Raw genomic sequence first — 15636 nt, 5'->3', positions numbered from 1 at the left:
ACGGATTGATATGTGATGAAATTTTAAACCTTGCTTTTAATTATATATATATATTAATATAATATATATATATATATATATATATTATATATATTTCAAAGGCCTCTTATTTTAATGTATGTTATCATTTCATTTAAAAAAGACATTTAAGAGAGAGAGAGAGAGAGAGAGAGAGAGAAAGAAAATAGTAAATACAATATAATAGAGTAAAATATTAGTAAATCAAATAATATAAGTAGGTTGAGGTTAAACAATCAAACATAAACCAACAAAAAATTAAAACATTATTTAAAAATTATTAATTTAAAATTCCACTAAATTTCCACTTAAAACTAATAAATATTAACAAAACTTAGTAAAAATTAAAAGCATTTCAATTCCACTTAAAACTTAATAAATAATAATAAAAATAATAAATTTAAATATGGTTTAAACATGGGTTTGATATATTGCAAATAGAACCGATGTTCTAATGTTGTATTTTGTTTTATTTATTTTATTAGATACTTTTGCATTAATTAATATTATTATAAAAATTAATAATTTTTATGAGTTGAGACCCTTACTATGCATAGTGCCTATACTACACAAGAGACTTATAAATGTTAATGAAAATTTAAAATGTAGATCCCATCTTATCACTCAAACAAAGAAGACAAGTTAAACTAGTCTATATTGACCAATTTTTGAAAACGGTTTTGATTTATCTATATAATAAATATATAAAATAATAATAATAATAGTAATAATAATAATAATATTATTATTAATCTATATATAATTTGAAACTTAATAACTATAATTAATAAAAATGGTTAAAGTTAATAAAAATATTAAAATTCAACAAGTTTTTATCTAACAACTATTAAAAATTAAGAAATTAATAAATATTAGTAGTTCATAAATTAAAAAAAAAACTAAAATACAATTTAATTCTATTTTAATATAATTAATATTAATAAAAAATTAAAATTCATAATAAAAGGTAAACAATTAATAATAAAAAAATTTAGTATAATAAAAATTAGGATAATTTAAAAATAATAATAATAAGTAAATAATTATGAAAAATAATAAAAATAAACCATTTGCATTCCATAAAAAAAGTTATAGAAATTAATTATGTCATAAGACTCCTACTTAGGGATGACAATTTATAACTTAGTCCAATTTTGGGGTCAAGCAAATAATGTGGGTAGTAACAAATTGTTTATAACTTAGCGTAACCTGATTAGATTTATAAATTTCCATGCTCGAGCAACTTTTTTTTTTTTGAATTAGGTATAGCTCAAAGATGCACCAAGCCCATACATAATGTGGGTAGTAGGGCTATGAACGGATTAGATTAAAATCAAATCTAGCTACATCCACATCAACATCCGATTATGAAATTTCTAGATTCACATCTATATTTGATTATTATTATGTTGGATTTTGAATTTTAAAGTCTAAATGCATATATTAATATCCATGTGTATACAATAATTATACTACATATAAAAAATAATAATTTTCATTAGACATGAATTTTAATAAAATTGGGTGGGGTTAAATCCAAGGTTCAAAGGGCATATTGGCCTGTATCGGTGCTTTTTTTTTAAGTTTTATTTTTTTTTTCAAAACCGGTTCAGAGGGGTTGGTTTAAGTCCCAACTATCCTCTGAACCATGGTTTGACCCCATACAACCCCTATAGCGGTGTATCGTGAAGCCACTAGCACGATACGTATCGGCCAATACGGGCCAATACGTATTGATACTTTGAACCTTGGTTAAATCTACATCTAATCAAATTATTAACTAGATGCAAGTTCCGACATCCAAATCTAGGATAATCGGATTCGAAGTTGATGGAGGACAATTTGACCTGACCTATGAAACGGTGACACGTGGACACTGACTCAGCACGAGCGACAACTCAACATTGTAGCCTAGTGCGACCAAGTGACGGGCCCATAAAGCAGCTCGCTACATTGTAGCTCACAAAAAGAGGAGCTCGCCACAACGTGAGCTCCGGATTCCCCGAGCTACCTTTGAAGGGATACTCCGAGGCAACTTTAGCTCGCGAGTAGACCTGTTCATGGGCCGGGCCGGGCTTTGACTCTTTATTAATAGAAAAATGTTAGGCCCAAGCCCGAGACCGGCCCGACCAACGGGCCTACAACTTGGGCTCGAGCCCAGGCCTGATAAAAAGCCCGAAGCCCGAGCCCGAGCCCGAAGCCCGACCTAATGAAAAAAATTCAAAATTTTCCCTATTCAAATAGACATTATCTATTTTAATTCAGATGTTTTTTTCCCCTATTTAAATGAACAATGGGCCTACAAGTGAATAAACAACCTTCTCAAATCAAAAAATTTATTCAAATGGACATCACATAGGGTTTTTACTTAGGTTTAACTATAGGTCGAGCCGGGCCGGGCTATTTTGGCAAAGCCCGAGCCCGGCTCAAATTTTATGCGGGCCGGGCTTTCTGGCCTGAGGTTAAGCCCGCGGGCCAAAAAGCCCGTTCAAGCCCGTTCGGAGGTCGGGTCGGGCCACCCGACCCATGAACAGGTATACTCGCAAGTTAGGGGAACTAGCTCGCCTGAGCTCCCAAGCAGATAAGTCATCCCAAGGACCAATTCTATTAAGGGTAATCCTAAAATGTTCCGAGCTCGCTACAAAGTAGCTCGCGAATGAGCCGCATGGGCGCTCCTCAGGAAACTTCTATCTGACAAACCGTACCGATCAGACTGTGCCACGTCCCTTACTGACGGCGCAGTCCCCGTCCTTTCGACAGTCTGCATCCACATCTCTCAACAGGTGGAGGCGTGCCTGCTACTTTGGAGACGTGTCACTCACCCAAGTGAGAAGTACGTCACAATGGCCACCTGTGCAGCCCTGGCAGGTAACGGCTGTGGCGGGAGCCTAGTGGCGGTTATGCCCAACCTGACATGAACACCCCATTAAAAAGCCCTTAGGGCAGAAGATAAACTTCTTCTTGAGACTTCTAATCTCTCGAGTATAGTGATAACGCGCTATCTACACTCTTAGCCTTCGCCTTCTCTTTGCTTCTCCTACAGAGTACTAACTTAAGCATCGGAGTGTTCCCGCCGGGCAAGCCCTCGGGGATTCTTCTTCTTCTTCTTCTTCATCTCAGGTATCTTTCAGGAGCCACATGAGTGCCAGATAGGAGTGACTGGATCGCGCTACATCATTTGGCGCCGTCTGTGGGAAGCGCTTCGAAAAGCCTTTCCCTAAACCTTGGACGAAGCACGGAGATGGACAACTCTAGGGAACAGCCCCAGCTTCCTACTGTCTGCATCAGACAGCTCTCCGTCCCCCTCTCAGCGGACGGGATCCCTAGTTTGAATGTGCCTCTTACAGGGGCACCCGTCGTTGCTCCACTCCCTACTATAGCTAGAGCAACCTTCACCGAACCCTCGGTTGTGCCCCTAGTGGCCAACCCAAACCAAGTGGAAAACTTGGTGCAGTGCATGCGGGCCATGCAGGCCCAAATGCAACAGTTCCAGCTCTATCAGCAACAGGTACTGCACCATGTCTCCCAGTACCAATATCAGTAGCAATTCCCTCAGCTGCCTCAACCCCAATTTCAGCAGCCACAACTCCCTCCTCGGCACCCGTCCTCATGGCGAGCTAGGTCTCACCACCAAGGAGAGGACCCCAGAACCCTCCAAGGAGCCAGGCCTCCTCCCGCGGCAGACAAGAAAGATCGGCCACTCTGGTCTCACCACGGGCAGTCAGGTCGGAAGAACCTCAGCTCGCCAAGTCCACGTCGCCTCAGCCCTCCTAGCCTGATACCCCGTTCCTGGAGAACCGGTTTGAGATTCTGGCTGCAAGCTCCAAACAGGATCCCTCTGTCCGCAGTCATCACCAGCGGCCTGAGCTACTTCCTGCACACACCATCCCTGACAGCACAGAGGTGAGTAGCACAAACGCCGAGCCCACCAAGAAGCAGAGACGCCACCGCCGAGCTCACCGATCTGCCACCCACAACTTGCCCGAGCTCGGAGGCAAAGAAGAGGTAAGCTCGCGCGAAGTCAAGGCTCCCCTCCTTTCAGTTCAATCCCCCTTGTCTCTCGAGCTCCTAGCAGTCCCAATGCCTAAAGATTTCAAGCTCCCCCCACTTGACAAGTACAACGGGTCGTTCGACCCAAATGATCACGTGGATGCCTTCCAGTCGCAGATGCACCTGGATAGAGCCAGTGAGTCATGCATGTGCGTGGCCTTCTCCACCACTTTCAGAGGAGTAGCCCGCACATGGTACCGGAACCTGGCGCCCGGGTCAATAAGAAGTTGGGCGCAGTTCGCGCAAGCCTTCACGTCTCACTTCGTTACCAGCAAGCGGTGTCCGCGGACTGAAAAAAGCCTCCTCAACATAGTGCTGAGAGAGGGAGAGTCCATCCGAAGCTATGTTAAGCGGTTCAACGATGCTTGCATGCAGATACCGCGCCTGGACCCTGCCGTGCACCTTGCAGCAGCCAAGAAAGGCGTGATGCACAAAGAGTTCAAATGGCACATGGTCGTCAACCAACCGGCAACCATAACCGAATTTCTTAAACTCGCGGACAGGTTTATAGCCACCGAAGAAGAGATCAGCCAGAAGGGTGAGGGCACGCCCGAAAAGAGGAAAAGGGAAGGAGAGCCTTCCAGCCAAGGGGACAGCTGAAAGAAAAAATATGCAGTTCGGGGGGCAAAGCTGGGTCAGTTGTTCCGAGCTTCTGTAGCGGACTGAACTGATTATACCCCTCTGAATGTGAAGCGGGCCGAAATCCTGATGGCGATCAAGGATGCTCCGTATGCGAAGTGGCCAACCCGTTTGAGGGGAAATCCCAGTGAGAGAAACAAGAACCTGTACTGCAGCTTTCATAGAGATCATGGTCATAGCACCGAAAGTTGTAAAAACCTCTGTGATGAGATTGAGGAGCTCATCCGTCGCGGATATTTAAGGAACTTTGTACAAAATAATGATAATAAAAAAAAAGTAGGTCGGCAAGGGGAGCACGGTAAGGATGCTCCTGAGTCCAGCAGCAGGCCGGCCGAACAGTCACAAAGGTAGCCTCCAAAAGAGAGGTCGGTTCGGGGGACCATCCACATGATAGTGGGAGGTTCGATCATCGCGGGTTGTACTTCATCACCTGCTCGGACGTCTGTTCGTGAGGCCGCCCGGGAGGAATGGAATCCTCCGAAGCGGCCGAGGATGGAAGAGACAATTTTCTTCACGGAAGATGATGCGCGAGGGGTCCACTACTCCCACGATGACGCACTTGTGATAAAGCTGAGGATCAACGACTTCGAGGTTAGGTGCATACTCGTTGACTCGGGTAGCTCGGCAGATATCCTCTTCAAAGCCGCATTCAACCAGCTTCAGTTGTAGAAAAGTGACTTGAAGCCCGCGGACACTCCTTTGGTGGACTTCAGTGGAGAAGAAGTTCGGCCCCTTGGGAAAATAACAGTACCTGTGGAAGTCGGCACATGGCCCTGCGTAGTCAGACTCAACCACGACTTCCTGGTGGTCGTGACCCCCTCCCCCTACAATGCCATAATAGGTTGGCCGATCACCTATGTCCTACGGGCGGTGGTCTCCACCTATCATTTGGCCATGAAGTTCCCTACAGACTTCGGTGTGGGGGTAGCACGGGGCAACCAGCTCGAGTCCCGCAAGTGCAATGTCGCCGCCCTAAAGGGAAAGACCAAGGTGACCGACAACCTTGAACTGGAGCGGCCTATAGAACAAGGCGAAGAGCGAGCCGCACCCACGGAAGAAAACAGTCGCAGTCCCGACCTCAGCAGTAGACCCAACTTGGACGCTTCGGATCAGTGCTTTCGTCTAGGAACCTCTATGATCCGAACTGGTAAGTTCTTACTTCAAAATTTAGATATTTTTGCATTGTCCACGACAGAGATGCCCGGTATAGACCCCGACCTTATAACTCACAAGCTGAATACTGACCCTGTAGTTATGCCCGTTAGACAGAAGAAACGCAACCTAGCCCCGGAGCGATGGAAAGCGGTCGACGAGGAGGTCGAGAAGCTCCTCGCAGCTAACTTCATAAGAGAAGTCCATTACCCGAGCTGGGTAGCCAATCTCATCCTGGTAAAGAAAGCCAATGACAAGTGGTGAATGTGCGTCGACTACACCGACCTAAACCGGGCTTGCCCAAAAGACTGCTTCCCCCTCCCCAGAATTGACCACTTAGTGGATGCGACCTCAAGGCACGAGTTACTAAGTTTCTTGGACACTTATTCGGGTTATAACCAAATCAAGATGGACCCGGCGGACGAAGAAAAGACTGCCTTCATCATGGAGTTCGGTCTTTACTGTTACAAGGTATGCCCTTCGGGTTGAAAAACGCAGGGGCAACCTTTTAAAGGCTTGTAAATAAGTTGTTTGCACCATTAATCAGCAGAAAAGTAGAACGCTATGTAGACGACTTGGTCATCAAAACTCAATTTTCGCATGAACTAATACAAGACATGCGTTATGTTTTTGAAATTTTGTGTAAGTTTAATATGAGATTAAACCCAAACAAGTGTGTATTCGGTGTGACATCGGGCAAGTTCCTAGGGTACATCGTCAACCAACACAGCATTGAGGCCAACCCGGATAAAATTAAGGCCATCTTAGATATGAGACAACCCCGGAAGCTGAAGGAGGTTCAGAGGTTGAACGGCCACATAGCTGCCCTGAGCCGCTTCATGTCCAAGTTGGCGGACCACTGTCTGCCGTTCTTTAAGGCAATTAAGAGCAAAGGGTTTGAGTGGACCCAAGACTGCCAGCTCGCGTTTGACGAGCTCAAGAAGTACCTCGCTAACGTGTCGATCTTAACCCAGCCCGAGGAGAACGATGTTTTAGAACTGTACCTCTCGGCAAGCGACGAGGTGGTTAGTTCGGTACTGATAAAGGAAGTAGATCGGGTTCAACGACCCATCTATTATGTTAGTAAAGTATTGTAGGGAGCAGAGACGAGATATCCAGAGATAGAAAAGCTAGCGTATGCACTGGTAATTTCAGCTCGGAAGCTCCGCCCGTACTTCCAGGCTCACACTGTTATCGCCCTCACCGATAAACCTCTGAGGCAAGTCTTACTTAAGCCCGAGGTCTCTGGTCGGTTGACAAAATGGGCCGTTGAGCTCAGCGAGTACGACCTCTAGTACAAAACGCGAACTGCCATTAAGGCCCAAGCCCAAGCAAATTTCATCATCGAGTGCACATTCAGCTCCGAAGTCCCCAAGCCGATTGAGCACGAGGCTCCCAGCTCGGGCGAGCCCGAAGCTCCCAGGCCGGTCGAGTTCGAGTCCCGTTAGGTAGCAGCCAGTGTGGCATCTCTCCTAGTTCGGCCAAGCGCGAGCTGGGATGAGGAGTCCTGGATCCTTCATGTAGATGGCTCCTCGAATCAACAGGGCAGTGGAGCTGGAATAGTTCTGCATGGCCCAAGTGGCACGAAACTGGAGTACGCGCTACGCTTCGAGTTCGTGGCCTCTAACAATGAAGTGGAGTATGAGGCGTTGATAGCCGGACTAGCTCTAGCCAGAGAAGTAAAAGCCAAGCACATCATTATTTGCAGCGACTCCCAGCTCGTGGTCAACTAGGTCACTGGCGAGTACGAAGCTCGCGAGCCAACCATGATCGCCTACTTAGCCAAAGTCAAAGAGGCCCTGCTCAACTTCCAGTCACACTTCATCAGACAAATCCCTAGGTCAGAGAACGCTGAGGCCGATGCCCTGTCCAGGTTAGCCAGCACCAGCGACATCACCATGAGAACCGTGTACATAGAGGACTTGCCTCGGCCTAGCATTTTCGGGGGGGCAGAGGAGGTCGCTCCCGTCGTTCAAGCAGAGTCGAGCTGGATTGACCCGCTTGCGAGCTTCTTGCTACACGTGACCCTCTCTGCAGATCGCAATGCAGCCAGAAGGGTGCAGCGCCAGGCAGCCAAATACGTTATAATAGACGAACGGCTATACCGGAGATCCTACACGCTCCTCTATCTGCGTTGCTTGCGACCTACCGAAGCCGAGCTCATACTCTGCGACACTCTTGAGGGTCTGTGCGACGGACACTTAGGGGGCAGGGCCCTCGCCCAAAAGGCACTTCGACAAGGGTATTATTGGCCAACAATGAAGGCAGATGCTATTGAGCTTGTTAGAAAATGTGACAAATGCCAGAGGCACGGCAATATTCACCACCAACCTGCTACCGATCTCAAGTATCTCACCAGCTCGTGGCCCTTCGCATAGTGGGGCATTGATCTACTCGGGCCATTCCCGCCAGCAACGGGTGGGAGGAAGTTCTTAGTAGTAGCAGTGGACTACTTCACCAAGTGGGTAGAAGCTGAGCCCCTTGTAACGATTACAGCCCAGAACGTCCAAAACTTCTTTTGGAAGAACATCGTGTGCCGCTTCAGGTTACCTCGGGTATTGATTTCTGACAACGATAAGCAATTCGAAGACATCAAATTCCAGGACTAGTGCCAAGACATGGGAATCCGACAGAATTTTACTTCAGTCGCACACCCTCAAGCAAACGGTCAGGCAGAAGTCACGAATAGAGCCATCCTCCGCGGACTGAAAGCACGACTGGACCAAACTAAAGGGTTGTGGGCAGATGAGCTACCCAGTGTCCTATGGGCCTACCGAACCACGGAGAAGACCGCCACGGGAGAAACACCCTTCAATCTCACCTATGGCACCGAAGCAGTTATCCCCGCAGAGATTGAAGTTCCTACACTGCGACTAGAAGCATACAGTGACCAGACGAATGAAGATGGGCTCCGTACCAACCTCGATCTACTCGACGAATTAAGAGACCTCGCGTACATCAGGACCGCAGCTTACCAGCAAAGAGTAGCTCGGTACTATAACGCCAGGGTCAAGAAGCGGAACCTCCGCGTCGGCGACCTGGTTCTTCGCAAAGTTATGGTACCTGAGCCCGACGCTGGCAAGCTCGGGTCCAACTGGGAAGGACCTTACCGAGTGAAACGAGTGCTTGGGGAATGAACGTACGAGCCCGAGACTCTCGAAGGGAAATAAATACCTCGGGCATGGAATATTGTCAACTTAAGACAATACTATCTGTAAGAACCGAGTAGGCCACGAGCCACTCCCAGAGCCTAAGCGCCAAAATGCCGAGCTAACACGACCTCAGTGCAATAAGACCCAGTCGTCTCCATGACATGGGTGAACTTCAAGTGCCGAGCTGACCAACACCTCGACATCAAGAAAGACTTAGCCATTTCGATGATGAAGGTAAAGTATGAGAAGCGTAAGCAGCTCGGGCTTAAACCCCGCCAAGCATAGCTCATTCTAGTACGATGATTGAACTAGAGAATAACCGACGAGCATATAGTTCGAGCACACGTGGTAATCACTTTGCCGTGCACCATAGAGATGCCTGAAATGATTTAAGGAACAGTTCGAGATAACGATTATCGAGGAGTCCTACTTCGGGTATGTAGCTCTAATAGCTTGGGTGTTGAGATCGCCTTAGCAAAGATAAAAAGAGCACATCATACTTGGAAGAAAAAAGGGAGAACTTTCATTACCATTCAAAAAAAAAGAGAAAAAGAAAGAAAAATGACAATGCAATAACCGAGCTAAACAGCTCGGGAAAGTTTGACTATCACAGGGCACAACCGCCTAACCAAAGATCTTTGAAAGACCAGGTTTATGGCACCCGGAAGCCACCAAAAGTCCAGAGAAACACCATCTCAGGGATCCGCCTCCTCATCCTCATCCTCTAGGGAGTCAGGCTCCTCTTCCTCTGCTTGATCCGTCGTCTCAAGAGACAGGCCCTTCAAAATGATGCTGTCGAGGTTGAGCCCAGTGAACTTTTTCCAAACCAGCCACCGGCAGAGCTTAAACCCAGAGCGATACAAACTCAAGCCATATTCCACCTAGAGGTCATGGTATTCCTAGGAGTCTCTAAAATCCCAAACCGCTTTCTCTCGTTCAGCCTCCACCATCTGGTCAAAGTTTCGAGTCCGATCTAGAAGAGTGGACTCCAAGTCTCGCACCTGCTGCCGGAGGAGCTCCCTCTCCGTCACCACCCTCGACTCCTCCTCCCTATAACGCGCGCTCTCTTCAGAAAGCCGGGCAATTTGAGCCTCCTGGTCGTGGACGAGCAGCTCTTGAGACTCACTCCCCTTGCGAGTGTGATGGAGCTCGCCCTGGAGCTTCTTATTAGTAGCCTGCTGGTCGAGGGTGTTGCCGTGGTGGACACACGTCTGGAGAGCCATGGCATGGATGGCGGAATTCACCTGTCAACAGAAGAGAAGATCAAAGGACAATGAAAGGGAGCAAACGCGGTGAAGTCCTCGGGCTTCATATTTCCCCAGTGAGCGACCTCGTTGTTACTAATCGCCTTTTGGCTCCTCTGGCGAGCCACGAGGTAGTCGTTCACCCCTTCCCAGTTCCCCACTGGGAACGGAGGGTAAGGGCGTGGCTGGAGGGGATTATAGGGAGCCGCCCCCTGTTGAGGGAGCTCGTCCCCTCTGAAACCAACCCCACTAGTTCCCTCGGATGGAGGTGCCGGGATCTCAGGCGGAGGGGAGGATAAAACCGGTTCGGTAGATCCGAACTCAGTACCTCCCGAGGGGGGAGTCCGGTCGGGGCACGACCTCTTCACTTGGCGCCTCTGGTTGCTTGAGAGAAGGCGGCGCGAGTCGATACTAGACATGATGGCTGCTAAAAAGAAATCAGTGTTAGTTCGGTAAGAATGAAATATATATATATATGCATATGAGCACAATGACGTGACAAAAATCACGCGACCTAAAAGGACAACCTACCTGGGCTCAGGCCGGCCTACATGAGCTTCTCCTCGATCAAGTAGTCCGAACAGAGGAAACCTACCGATGCCCAGGATAGCATCGTTTTCTGAGTTTTGGGGTCCAGCTCGGCCCCGGGGTCCTAGATGGCGCCGCTCCAAGAAGTTGGTATGGGCCACCCCTCGGGGTTACGGACTACAAAGTAATCCCGCTTCCAGGCGGGAATCTTATTCGATAGCTCGTACAAGAGCTTATAGCCGCGGCAGGGAGAGAGGTAGTAAAAGCACCTCTCCGGTGGAACCCTAGGAGCGGCATTTTTTATACAAAGAATGGAGGCAAAAATGTCGAGGTTCAAGGGAAGACAATACTCATGACACAAAGATATAGTCCCAACCATGTTTCGAATGGCATTGGGATGAAGCTGATCGATGGTGACGTTAAAATGATTTAGCACCTCCACTATCAAGGGGTATAGGGGGAGACGCAGGCTAGCCTCGAGCTGTTCCTGGAAGATAACTATGTCATTGGGACAATGCTCCCAAGGGAAGTTGCCAGTAGGGAGGTTGTAGGCCAGGTCCCCAGGGAGGCAAAAGTAGTGGATTAGATACCTGAGTCTCTCTGCTGTCATGGAGGAAGGGCCAAAAGTGTCAGGCTCCCTCCCCCGAGAAGTAGATGCTACATCACCAGAGGCCTCCCGAGCCTCCGGGACCTGCTCCCAGGCTCCCCCCGAGCTCAAGGGAGCATCGTCGTCCTAGTTATTGCCCCGGTGGTAGGTGTGGTATGGGTACCCAGATATGATTGACAGCGCTTGGGACTCACCAGAAAAGACAAAATGAAGTAAACTGAGGAGCTCTGGTAGACTAGATGAATGCGCGACCTCAGAATCCAAAGACAACAAGATGGCATGAGAGAAAATGAGGCCCAGAGGGCCCTCCTATTTATAGTCTCCACCCCTCTGAATCGACGGCCCAGATCAAAGCAAATCCAACGGCTCACGGGCACACTGGCCGCACGCCTTCTGAAAAGTGAAGGTGATTGGTGGCACGTCTTTCACGATTAAGGTAATGATGGCCGCATGACGTCCGGAGTTAAGAGCCACTTCAGTATGTTTTCAGAATCTGAAAAGTCAGGAAAGTCAGAAAATCTCTTGATTCTCGCGAATGCATTTAATGTGAGTAGTCAATCAAGTTTGAATTCCGGTCAAATCAGTCCATCACGCTTCATGAACTCCTCGCGCTAAGGCAATGCTCTTAGCTCAAGGAGTGGGGAGCAATTGATGGAGGACGATTTGACCCGACCTATGAAACGGTGACACGTGGACATTGACTCAGCACGAGCGACAGCTCAGCATTGTAGCCTAGTGCAACCAAGTGACGGGCCCATAAAGCAGCTCGCTACATCGTAGCTCACAAAAGGAGGAGCTCGCCACAACGCGAGCTCCAGGTTCCCCGAGCTACCTTTGAAGGGATACTCCGAGGCAACTTTAGCTCGTGAACTAGGGGAACTAGCTCGCCCGAGCTCCCAAGCAGATAAGTCATCCCAAGGACCAATTCTATTAAGGGTAATCCTGAAGTGTTCCGAGCTTGCTACAAAGTAGCTCGCGAATTAGCCGCATGGGTGCTCCTCAGGAAGCTTCTATCTGACAGACCGTACTGATCAGACTGTGCCACGTCCCTTACTGACGGCGCAGTCCCCATCCTTTCGACAGTCTGCATCCACGTCTCTCAACAGGCGGAGGCGTGCCTGCCACTTTGGAGACGTGACACTCACCTAGGCGAGAAGTACGTCACAACGGCCACCTGCGTAGCCTTGGCAGGTAACGACTGTGGCGGTTATTCCCGACAATGCCCCATTAAAAAGCCCTTAGGGCAGAAGAGAAACTTCTTCTTGAGACTTCTAATTTCTCGAGTATAGTGATAACACGCTATCTACACTCTTAGCCTTCGTCTTCTCCTTGCTTCTCCTACAAAGTACTAACTTAAGCACCGGAGTGTTCCCGTCGGGCAAGCCCCCGTGGATTCTTCTTCTTCTTCTTCTTCTTCTTCTTCATCTCAGGTATCTTTCAGGAGCCACGTGAGTGCCAGATAGGAGTGACCGGATCGCGCTACATCAGAATTCTAATTGAGTATCGAACTTTCAAAGTCCAATGATGGCCCTAGCAGATTGGGCCCAAGCTAAACAACTCATAATAAACTAGACGTGAAAGTTATATGCACATATGGTTTAGATAACAAATTTCATATTAATATATATAGAAATGTAAAAAATATTTTTTAATTTGTAAAAAAAATCATAGTTTTATTATTAACACGGGCAAGCTTGTAGGCTGAGACAAATATTATTACACTTAAGGTGTGGGTTGGGTTAGGCTAGGCAACCTTAAAAACTATTGATGATGCACGATTTGAACTTTCCTGGCTGGAAGGCAGCTCGGACGTTGGACTAACATGAGGTTGGTCAAACTGCAAGAAAAATAGTATTAGAGGTCCCGGGGTGCTTTACTCGGTGTGGGTACTCTGATGCTTAAGTTAACGAAGAGTGTTGTAGCCAGTTGGTTTGCTTGTAAGCATAAGAGTACACGGTCTAGGCTCGGGCCTAGCCCTTATGTAGCCTAAACCCGATCCAATTATATACATTTATACATATATGTATATATATGTAAATATTGCATACATATTTACATATATATATATATGTGTATGTATGTATGTATATTTGTATATATATATATATATATGTATATGTATATACATTTGCATAAATACATTTATATATGTATAATTTTAGAGTGGGTTCATTGACCAAACCATGCCCAAGCCCAACTCGAGTGCATCAAATTACAGGGAGGATATGAGACCTTTATATGGGCATTGTTTGGCGTGGGCTTCACGCACCACGTCCGAGATTTCCGGGAAGGCATGCTTGATTGATCCAAAGTCCTCGGAGGTAGTCGCGCATGTAGACAGGCTTTGTGCCTTATTTGGTTTCTGTCGGAACATTCAGTGTGGGAGCTGACTTCTGAGAGACCCGAGAGTGACAAGAAGCATGTAAAGGAGGTCAGCAAGCATGTCTCGCAAGGTTGCCACCTAGACCTCAGTTAGGTCGGCAAGTCCTCAAGGGAGGTTGCTCCTTATGCCAAGGTCACTTCGACCGGTACTAATGGGGTACTACAGGTCGGCAAGTCCTTGAGGAGGTCGCTCCTCACGCCGAGGTCCATTGGACTGGTAACGATGAGGTACCATAGGTCAGCCCTGGACGAGGTGCTGCTAGCCGCCCTACCGAGGTGTCCGAGTTGTGTACGAGGTGCTCAAACTTGTTTTGAGGTGTTCCACCTTGACTTAGTGGGATCCGCAACTGTTCATGTGGTGCTGAGGTGTCATGTAGTGGTCCTGTTGTGCCATATGTTTTTAGGTTAGCAGAGGGCCAAATCTACCCTCATCAATTACTAATGCACTATCAAAATTTAGCCTAGGATTTTTATTTTTTATTTTTGGTTCATTGGGCTACACAAATGGGTTACACTTGGTTTAGTTTAATCTAACTACAAATGTTACGATACATGCAACTTGGGTGGGTTGGGTTAGGATGAGGATTAATCGAAGCCTAATCCAAAGTCTTAAACGTTTATTATGTCTAAAAAAATAACTATAAATTAATTTAATTATGACTATAACTTAATTTTATATATTTACTGATATTTAAGTATTTTAAATATTTAAGTGATATTTATAAACAATTGGAACATTGAATTGAACCTTAAGTCTACGGGACCAAATTTCTGAAGGGCTAGCTAGATTTTTTATTCAAAATTGTACCTAATAGACACCCATCATCGGATATGAAAACTTGCTAGAATTTTTCATCATCAGAAATAAAAGGCCATAGAGGGCCAAACTGAAAGAAGTGTTCCTCGTTTTGCGTGGGCAGATTGGTATCTCTACAACGTATGGAAAATTAATCAAAATGTTAAGAAAGGAATGGTAAAAGAGACTTTTTGATGATTTTACTAGATATAACCGTGATAGGGGAGGTCTTGGTCCTTTTTGAAAAGAGAGGGGAAGTCTTAGTATTAAGCATAAATGTTAGGGGAGGTTTAAGTCCCCGTTTGGTTCGTAGGAATAGGGGTTTGGAACCGGAATCGGAATGGGCTATTCCGATTCCAATTGTTTGGTTGGATAGAATAGGAATCCCATTCCCATTCCCATTCCTTTGGAATGGCATTCTCCCATTTGAGGGAATGGGCATTCCTTGCCCCTCCCTTGCTTATTCCATTTCTCATTCTCATTTCTATCTGAACCAAACAAACTATGGGAGTAGACCATTTTAATTCTGATTCCAAAGGATTTCGACTCTGATGCCGATTGCAAACCAAACAAACCTTAGTCTTTTACCCTAATGATAATAAATAATGTGTCCAAAATTTTTTATAAAATTCATGTTTGCTTTTATACTTTTTGTTTTTTATTATTAATTGGATGGAAATTGCAAAATCCAAATTCAATTACGTAAGCACCTCATATTGGACTACAAAGTTTTGGGTACCATTGATTAGCCTACCTATTTGACTGATTCTTCTTTGTGTAATGTTTTATCTTCTTAGTGTATCTTTTTTTTGTTCATATATCAAAAAAATACAAGATTTAAAGAGACGAAATTGAATGAGGTGAAAGTAATAGTTCAAGATTTAAAGACTTAAAGAGACGGAATTGAGTGTTGTAGCTAGCTGGTTTGCTTGCACATACCTTCTCTCTCAGGTAGGGGTGCAACTTAGGCGGGCCCAACTCGAGCCTGAACGGCCCAACCCAAAATTTTACACGGGCTAGGCTCGGGCCTAGCCCTTAGGTAGCTTGAACCCGGCCCAATTATATACA

The sequence above is a fragment of the Nelumbo nucifera genome, chromosome 1 (genome assembly GCF_055504915.1).
Source record: "Nelumbo nucifera cultivar China Antique chromosome 1, China Antique-T2T, whole genome shotgun sequence".
In the NCBI taxonomy this organism is placed as follows: Eukaryota; Viridiplantae; Streptophyta; class Magnoliopsida; order Proteales; family Nelumbonaceae; genus Nelumbo; species Nelumbo nucifera.
This window is presented reverse-complemented; position numbering follows the sequence as displayed.